The sequence below is a fragment of the Ovis canadensis genome, chromosome 3, assembly GCF_042477335.2.
Source record: "Ovis canadensis isolate MfBH-ARS-UI-01 breed Bighorn chromosome 3, ARS-UI_OviCan_v2, whole genome shotgun sequence".
Lineage (NCBI taxonomy): Eukaryota > Metazoa > Chordata > Mammalia > Artiodactyla > Bovidae > Ovis > Ovis canadensis.
The window spans coordinates 106,647,328-106,657,068 of record NC_091247.1 but is presented as its reverse complement, the minus strand read 5'-3'; the positions used below and the strand labels follow the sequence as shown (position 1 = coordinate 106,657,068).

Below are 9,741 nucleotides of genomic sequence, written 5' to 3'. Positions count from 1 at the left end.
GTTTTTGCCTGATGTTACATGTAAATAAGTACATTTAAAACTAAATTAGACATTGGACAAAAATGAGGCATGCTTACCTGTTTGGATTGAAGTTAAATATAATGCTTACCTTTATTAATTGAGTTGTTGAGTTAAAAGCTGATAGAAACTGTGAAAGGTGTGTTTTGGGTTTGTTTGGTTGGTTTTTTTTGCTTTTTTTTTTTTTTTTTTTGGCAGTAAGGTAATTCGTGATACCAAGAATTTGATACCAGGTTTAACCACTCTCTAAAATATCTTCTATCTTCATAACAAATAGGGCTCTTTAAATAATAATTATTCTTACCCTTTGGATCAGCTTCTTCCCCAGGTCACTTTCTAATTGAGCTAAACCTTTCTGCTTGCCACTCAAGAAGTTTGGTACAACAAGCAAAACCATACCTGTCTATACCACCTGTTCTCTACATTCTCTATATCTCTTGCTGATTTTTGTAATTACTAAGAAATAAAAGCATTGTAAAACATTAATTTGTGATGATATATTATTTTTATAAAATAAAGATGGTCTGAAAAGATGTAAATATATACTGTTTTACAGGGAATTTTGTTTTTCTCTCATTAAGAGTTCTGCAGTAAGAAATCCAGGACTGTCAGGGCAACTGTGTCATCTTCAATGCAGATCTTCCATTTCCATGTCCATTGTAAAACAATAATTTATGATGGTACATCATTTTTATAAAATAAAGATGGTCTAAACAGATGTAAATGTTCACTGTCTTACAGGGAATTTTGTTTTTCTGATATTAAGTGTTCTGAAGCAAGAAATCCAGGACTGTCGGAGCAGCTGTGGCTTCTTCAACACAGATCTTCCACCTCTCCGTCCACATGAGCCGGGTAGTCCTCACTGCCTCCCAGACTACAGGGGGACACAAAGGAATGCTCACTCACTCCTTTTCAGATGTACAAATCGGAAACAGAATACTGAATTTCCAGGTATGACCCCTCATATCAACATTCATTACCATATCACGCTAAACTGGAAGAGAGGACGGAAATATTTCTAGCTGCGCTGTGTGTGTCCGGCCAAGACTTCCATTTCTATCAACTGCCCTCAGCCGTCACAAAAGGCTTCCCTGGTGGCTCAGACGGTAAAGCGTCTGCCTGCAATGCGGGAGACCCCGGTTCGATTCCTGGGTCGGGAAGATCCCCTGGAGAAGGAAATGGCAATCCACTCCAGCACTCTTGCCTGGAAAACCCTACGGATGGAGGAGCCTCATAGGCTACAGTCCATGGCGTTCCAGAGTCAGACACGACTGAGCGACTTCACTTCTTCACTTCAAAGCTCCAAGAAGTTACTGTATCGTCTCCCCAGCCAAGCATGCCCTTAAGTTAATTGTGGCAACTCTTGGTACAGTGATTATAAAATAATAGAACAGTGTTTTCTGTAGCACACCCTACAAAGACACATAGACTTACAAAATGCAATGGAGAAGAATATCAGATTTAACTATACAAAGTAGGAGTAGACTTATACTCTTATGAAGATTAATAAAGAGATAATTTAGAAATTTGATGCCCTGCATTGAAAGCTATTCAAAACGTATATATATATATACACACACCAATTTTGAATTATATCATTTTGTAATTTGTTTTGTTTAACTCTAACAATTGAAATACATGTGTAGCATAATCTCATTTTTGTTTTCATTTGCATTTTGATAATGACTAGTGACAGTGACTATCCCTTATGTGATCATTTGACTTCTGATTATCTCCTTTAGTAAAATATCTATTTAAGAGTTTTGTACATTTAGTGGACATTTAGATTGCTTCCATGTCCTGGCTATTGTAAATAGTGCTGCAGTGAACATTTGGGTCCATGTGTCTTTTTGAATTATGGTTTTCTCAGGGTATCTGCCCAGTAGTGGAATACTTGAGTCAATGGCAGTTCTACTTTTTTAGTTTCTTAAGGAACCTCCATACTGGTCTGCACAGTGGCTGTATCAGTTTAAGTTCCCGCCAACACTGCATGAGGATTCCCTTTTCTCCATACCTTCTCTAGTGTTTTTTGTTTGTAGATTTTTGATGATGGCCAGAGAGCTAGTGGGAGCCTGCTGTAAAGCACAGGGAGCTCAACTCAGTGCTCTGCGGTGACCTAGATGACTTCAGGGGTCGGAGGGAGGGGAGGTATGCAAACATATAGCTAATTCACTTCATTGTACAGTAAAAACTAGCATAATCCTGAATAGCAATGACATTCCAGTGAAGGAAAAAAGAAAAATCTTGTACATTGATGTTAGATTGCTTCTTTTCTTCCTGTTGGTTTTGAGAGTTCTTTGTGTAATCTTTCTATATATTTCTTATTTGAAATGTGTGACTCAAATATTTTCCCTTTTAGCTTGTATTTTCTGTTTGGGCTTCCCTGATAGCTCATTTGGTAAAGAATCTGCCTGCAATGCAGAAGACCTTGGTTTGATTCCTGGGTCGGGAAGATTCTCTGGAGAAGGGATAGTCTACTGACTCCAATATTCTTGGGCTTCCCTTGTGACTCAGCTAGTAAAGAATCTCCCTGAAATGAGGGAGACCTGGGTTCGAACCCTGAATTGGGAAGATCCCCTGGAGAATGGCAAGGCTACCCACTCCAGTATTCCGGCCTGGAGAATTCCATGGACTGTCCATGGGGTCACAAAGAGTAGGACACAACTGAGCAACTTTCACTTTCACTTTATATTTGTGAAGACGATTAAGACAACTTAGTCCTCCTTTAGAGACCTTTCAAAAACATTTTGCTGACTTTAGCTTAATGATAAAATTTTAGATGTAGGAGCTTATTAAGACTGTATGAATATTCAAAACAAAAATAGATTGAAATGAGTACAGATCAGTGCAGATACAGGTATTATTAACAATGTCTCTTGAAATCATTTTTATCTTTGGGCCACTATTTCAAGTAATAATGAAGGGGTCATACTTGTTATGAACCAAGTTATAAGAAAAGTTCAAGGCCTGCAGGTTTAACAATGCTTTTACATGTCAGAATTATACAACAACAAAATTGATTACAAAATGAAATATTATTTAAAATGTAAGAGATTTGTCAAACAACTACTTTCAAATCATCAAATTCCTAGCTGTGGAATATCATAATTATGAAAGCCACACTTACAGAAGCATGCAATGCTTTTCTTTGAAATATCAAGAGGTCATTCCAGGGCCTTTCTTACTATTCTTCCCATTGACATTGTGGATATATTAAATTTTTGCAAAATGCTTATGAAATGTGTCTATATACACAGCTGTCTACATCCACAGAAGTTCAGAAATTGGATGAAGTTGGGTTGAATGCATGAACAGAAAAGAAAAGCACACTTCCCTTGGAACATCCAAAACATCAGTCATAACACACACATTAAAAGTATTAAAACCTGATATTATTCAGCTGCTAAAAAGAATGAAGTGATGTCATTTGCAACAACACGGATGGACCTAGAGATTGTCATACTGAGTGAAGTCAGACATAGAGAAATATCACATCATATCATTCACATGCAGAATTTTTAAAAAAGAAAGGGGTGATGAACACACTGCTATGTTTAAAATGGATGTTGAATGAAGACCTACATACAGCACAGGGAGTGCTGCTCAGAATTATGTAACAATGCAAACGGGGAGAGAGTTTGAAACAGAAAAGGTACCTGTATATGCATAATTGAATCACTTGCTTTACACATGACATTTTGTGAATTTAGGGAACAGCACTATTTCTGTGACGTTGTGATTCCTGCTTTCCTAAATTTCAGAAACAAAACTGCTATTGTCCTCTTTATCATCACTATTATAATCCTCATCCTAGATTACATTATGGACTATATATAAAAGTATATTAATACACTAAACATTTAATTAGAAGGCATATATGCATATAGACACTATGAATAAAATGCATAAATAACTAAACCTAGTACGTCATATTTACTGCCTAGATATTAAAGGAAGCAAATGGACTGAGACGTGAACTATAACTAGCTTCACGACAGGAGCTAACATTGCCTTATACACATGTGTACAGTTATAACTAAAACAACAAAAAATATACTGTCAAAAGAACTGCCAGCGGACATATTCTCTAAATGAGTTGCTGAGTGTGTGTGTGTGTGTGTGTGTGTGTGTGTGTGTGTGTGTGTGTGTACGCTCTCAGTAGCTCGGTTGTATCTGATTCTATGGGACTGCCTGGACTGCAGCCCACAAGGCTACATGTTCATGAAATTTCACAGGCAAGAAGACGGCAGCGAGTTGCCATTTCCTGTTCCAAGGGATCTTCCTGACCCAGGGATGGAACTCGTGTCTCTTGCATCTCCTGCATTGGCAGGCAGATTCTTTACCACCATGCCATCTGAATGGAATTGGGAGGATACCTGTTAATGATTCTATTGACAGATGCTCATTTTCCTTGTGAATATCAGTTCAAAGGTTTAAAAATCATATCACTTAGAGAAGGATGGAGGACTAGGCAATGCACACTAATGTAAATGCAATTGTGGAAACTTTGTGTAATTCTGAAAAGAACTTCTAACATTTTCCTCACATTAAAAATGCATATATTTTATTTTTTAATATTAATTAGCATTGGGATAGTTTGGAAGGCAGTGATGAAATAATTCAAAGCAGATTATTTTGGGGTCAAAATTGCTACATAGAATATAGAAATATGTACAAAGTAAAAGTGTTGAGACAAACAGGGAGATTCTTCTATAGAATGCAGTTGGGAAAAATACTCAGATTTGCTTTTGTTATGATGATTGAAGTAATTCCTCATGAGGGTACAGTGGGCTAAATAAACATATTCTTAGTGTCTATTGATCCTTTGAAGTTTCTGGATTTTGCCAGGACTCTGCAATAGGGCAAGGTAATATGCATTTGTTCATTTGCTTGTTCAATTCCTCCTTCAAATAGTCATTACTTAACTGCTACTGGTCAGTTTCCATGCAACTGAACCAAAAAAATGCCAACAATAGAAGTGGAAAAATAGAAGCTGTGATTTAGGTAAGGAATCTTGCATATTTTAAGGTATATTTAAGCCAAAAGTCTTAAGAGCTTGAATTCTATTTTGTTTTTTCATAAAGTATGTCATGAACATTGTTCTTTATTCACAATACAAGATTATTTAGGTATGAAATATTGAAGACGCTTTGACTAATTATCCCGCCAGGCACCTCTGTCCGTGAGGATTCTCCAGAATCCTAACACTGGAGTGGGTAGCCATTCCCTCCTCCAGAGGATCTTCCCAACCCAGGGATCGAACCCAGGTCTCCCGCATTACAGGCAGATTCTTTACTATCTGAGCCATCAGGGAAGCCTAATAAATATTTAAGCACAGTCAACTGTGGGTTATTTTAAAGTATCTAAAAGTATCTTATAAGCTAGCAATAGTCAAGTTTTTAAGGAGAAAATATAGATATTTAAAATCTTTATCTGGTAACTGTGTGACAAACAGCTAAAACATTTATAAATATTCTCATCACAGTATATTTATATGTTTTCCGTCACTCAGTGGAGTCCAATCTTTTGTGACCCCATGGGCTGCAGCACACCAGGCTTCCCTATTCATCACCAACTCCTGGAGCTTGCTCACACTCATGTCCATTGAGTTGGTAATGCCATCCAACCATCTCGTCCTCTGTCATCCCATCCATCCCATCTCCTCCTGCCTTCAATCTGTATTTTAAGTAACAGTTTTCTCAATGCTGCAATCACATCCTTGTTCCAAAGGCTGTATATCATGGGATTGCACATTGGAGTCACTATGGTGTAGAACAGAGAGGAGTCTGTCAGTTCCTGCAGAATGTCTGGATTTGGGCCTTAAGTAGGTAATGGAAGCAGATTCAAAGAATAAAAGCACAACCAACAGGTGAGAAGAACACGTGGAGAAGGCTTTGGCTCTTACTCTGGCTGTTGGCAACCTCAGAATAGTGGAACTGATTTTGCTGTAAGAGGCAAGGATCAGCATAAAAGGTACAGCAACAAACAGCAGAGCTACTGCATAGACTGGGAGCTCATGTGCAAAAGTGTCTCCGCAGGCCAGCTTCAGAATGGGGGGATGTCACAGAAGTGGTTAATCTTGTTTGAATGGTAGAAACGCAGAGAGATCCAGCACATATGCCCTATCTGCACTGGGATTCCACTGACCCAGGAGCCCACAGCCAGCTGGAGGCACAGCTTTGCGGTCATGACCAGGGGATAGTGCAGAGGGTCGCAGACGGCTACACAGAGGTCATAGGCCATCACCGCCAGGAGGAAGCACTCAGTGGCTCTGAGGATAAGGAAGAAGCACATTTGGGCAGCACAGTCCAGCACAGAAATGCTTCTGTCCTGAGCCAAATGGTTCACCAGAATCCTAGGAAGAGTGACAGACTTGGAACAGATTTCCAAGGTGGAAAAGTTTGCCAAAAAGAAATACATGGGTTTGTGCAGTGCAAGGTCAAGCCTAGTTAGTATTATTATGAGACTGTTTCCAGTTAAGATAATGATGTGAATGATGGAGAACAGCCCAAATAGCCCTTGGAGGTTTGGAAGGTCAGAAAACCCCAGGAGTACAGAGTCCATCACTTTGGACATGTTGTCTTTTGCTTCCATCTCTTCATATTTCATCTGTGGGAATGATCCAGTCAGAGGTACTATTATTTCACTTTCACTAGCTCTTGTTTTCTTATTTACAAAACAGGAGGCTGCAACTTTCTATTTTTCAATTTCCTATAAAAACCAAACCTATAACACCAGGTGCTCTAAATGTGTGATGAGGTGTGTTTTTCATCATTATTAAATCTATCTGTAAATTAAAGAACACTTTAATCTTTCTTTCTCTGCTATATACAATATTTATATAGTTCTGAAGATACGTGATTGTAATTTTGCTATTCATCTGACCACTCAAAAATACAAATTCTGAATTTAAGTCCCTTTGTGAAATAACTTGATATTTTCACTTGACCTCTCCATTCTGTTTTTCATTATCAATCCAAAAAAAATTTTTTTTTGCTTTTTTAAATGTCTTAAGCAATATAAAATAGTTTTAGGGATATATATGGTTAATTCTTTTTAATGAGTTTTTTTTTCAGTTGTATTTCCAACATCTTTTTAACTTTGACATTCTGCATATTTAGCTATTTTTATAAAACAAAATTCATCAGCTAACCACTCAATATTTTTAAATGGTATTTAATTTTTAAAATTGTGTATAGCAAAATCAATACAATATTGTAAAGTAATTAGCCTCTAATTAAAATAAATTTATATTAAAATAAAAATAAAAATTGTGTATTTCAATATAGTGTGTACAAATTCAGCATTCATAACTTTTATTCAGATTGCTACTATACTTTATAAAGATTAATGATTAGAAAGATGAAAAATGTATTTTAGAAACATTATGTCCATACATGGAATAATATCACTGTTCAAGGTTTATATATTTACTCACAAATGTTGTTATATTATTTTGTGGTTTTTTATTTTATTTTAATTCTAGCCATTAAAGTACATGTGTATCACAACTTTAATTTTAATTTGCATTTCAAAATGCAAATGCTAATGCTGAAGACGGTGAGGAAGTTTCATGTTATTATTTTAATTCTGTGTATCCTTTTAGTAAAGTATCTATCAAAGAGTTTTGTACATTTGTTGATTAGGTTGCTTCTGCTCTTGCTACTGATCTTTGGGAGATTTTGTATTATCTATATACATTTCACTTTTTTGAATATGTGATTCACAAATACTTCCACATCTGTTTTACATTAATGTTTTGTTGAGACAAGAAGACAACTTATTTTCTCTTTATGAGTCCCTCTTTACATATTTAGCAGACAATCTTAATAATACAATTTTAGTTATAGGAACTTATTATGACTCGATTGTTCAAAGGAAAGACATTGAAATAACCACGTATCAGTACTGATGTAGCTACTATTAATCACAAGCTCTTGAACTAGTTTTCCCTACTTTGGGATGCTATTTTAAATCGTGAAAGTGTCATACTTGCTGTGAGCCACGTTTTAAGGAATCTGCAAAGCCTACAGATTTTGCAATGATTTTTTTTTAATTTTTATTTTTACTTTATTTTACTTTACAATACTGTATTGGTTTTGCCATACATTGACATGAATCCACCACGGGTGTACATGCGATCCCAAACATGAACCCCCCTCCCACTTCCCTCCCCACAACATCCCTCTGGGTCATCCCCGTGCACCAGCCCCAAGCATGCTGTATCCTGCATCGGACATAAACTGGCGATTCGGTTCTTACATGATAGTATACATGTTTCAATGCCATTCTCCCAAATCATCCCACCCTCTCCCTCTCCCTCTGAGTCCAAAAGTCCGCTATACACATGCAATGATTTTTAATATCAAAGATCATGTAACAGCAGAACAATGTTGATGACAAAGTAAAATATTATTTTAAAAATAAAGTATTTGCCTAAAAAATAAAATGCTTTTAGAACATCAAATGTCTGTAAAAAGTTATATTTACGAAAAACAAAGTAACAGGAACATGCAACACTTTTCTTTAAAGTATCAATAGATCGATAGATCTTTCTAAAGTTAGACTTTTCTTGCTAATCTCCCATTGACACTGGGAGCATATTAAAATATTACAAAATACTAGTGAAACGTGTCTGTATCCTCAGCAGTCCATATCAGATGAAAGCGTGTTGAGTACACGCACACCAAAGAGAAGCATCCTTGAAACACCTGAAGTATTCAGCCACAACACACACATGATCATCATTAAAGTCTACAAACACTTTCATCTGATATATGAACTTCTTGGGATATGGACTTCTTGAGGATACAGACAGGTTTCACTGTTATTTTGTAATATTTTAATATGCTCCCAGTGTCAATGGGAGATTAGCAAGAAAGGTCTAACTTTAGAAAGATGAATAGGATGTGGAGAAAAGGGAACACTGTTGTACAGTTGGTAGGAATGCACATTGATATACTCACTATGGAGTACAGTATGGAGAATTCTTAAAAAAAAAACTAGTAATAAAACTACAATGTAGTTGTTCAGTCACTCAGTCATGTCCAACTCTTTGAGACCCCATGGACTGCTGCACACCAGGCTACCCTGTCCTTCGCTATCTCATAGAGTTTGCTCAAGCTCATGTCCGTTGAGTCAGTGATGCCATCCAGCCATCTCATCCTCTGTCGTCCCCTTCTACTCCTGCCCACAATCCCTCCCAGCAACAGAGTCTATTCCAATGAGTCAACTCTTCGCATGAGGTGGCCAAAGTACTGGAGCTTCAGCTTCAGCATCATTCCCTCCAAAGAAATCCCAGGGCTGACCTCCTTCAGAATTGACTGGTTGGATCTCCTTGCAGTCCAAGGGACTCTCAAGAGTCTTCTCCAACACCACAGTTCAAAAGCATCAATTCTTCAGTGCTCAGCTTTCTTCACAGTCCAACTCTCACAACCATAGCCTTGACTAGACGGACATTTGTTGGCAAAGTAATGTCTCTGCTTTTGAATATGCTATCTAGGTTGGTCATAACTTTTCTTCCAAGGAGTAAGTGTCTTTTAATTTCATGGCTTCAATCACCATCTGCAATGATTTTGCAGCCCAAAAAAATAAAGTCTGACAATGTTTCCACTGTTTCCCCATCTATTTCCCATGAAGTGATGGGACCAGATGCCATGATCTTCGTTTCTGAATGTTGAGCTTTAAGCCAACTTTTTCACTCTCCTTTTTCACTTTCATCAA

At 37.1% G+C, this 9,741-nt stretch overlaps 1 pseudogene; it reads right to left on the bottom strand.

The window, feature by feature from the left end:
- Positions 1–779: 779 nt before the first annotated feature.
- Positions 780–6,630, bottom strand: LOC138436293 (olfactory receptor 10AG1-like; annotated as a pseudogene).
- Between the last annotated feature and the right edge of the window lie 3,111 nt (positions 6,631–9,741).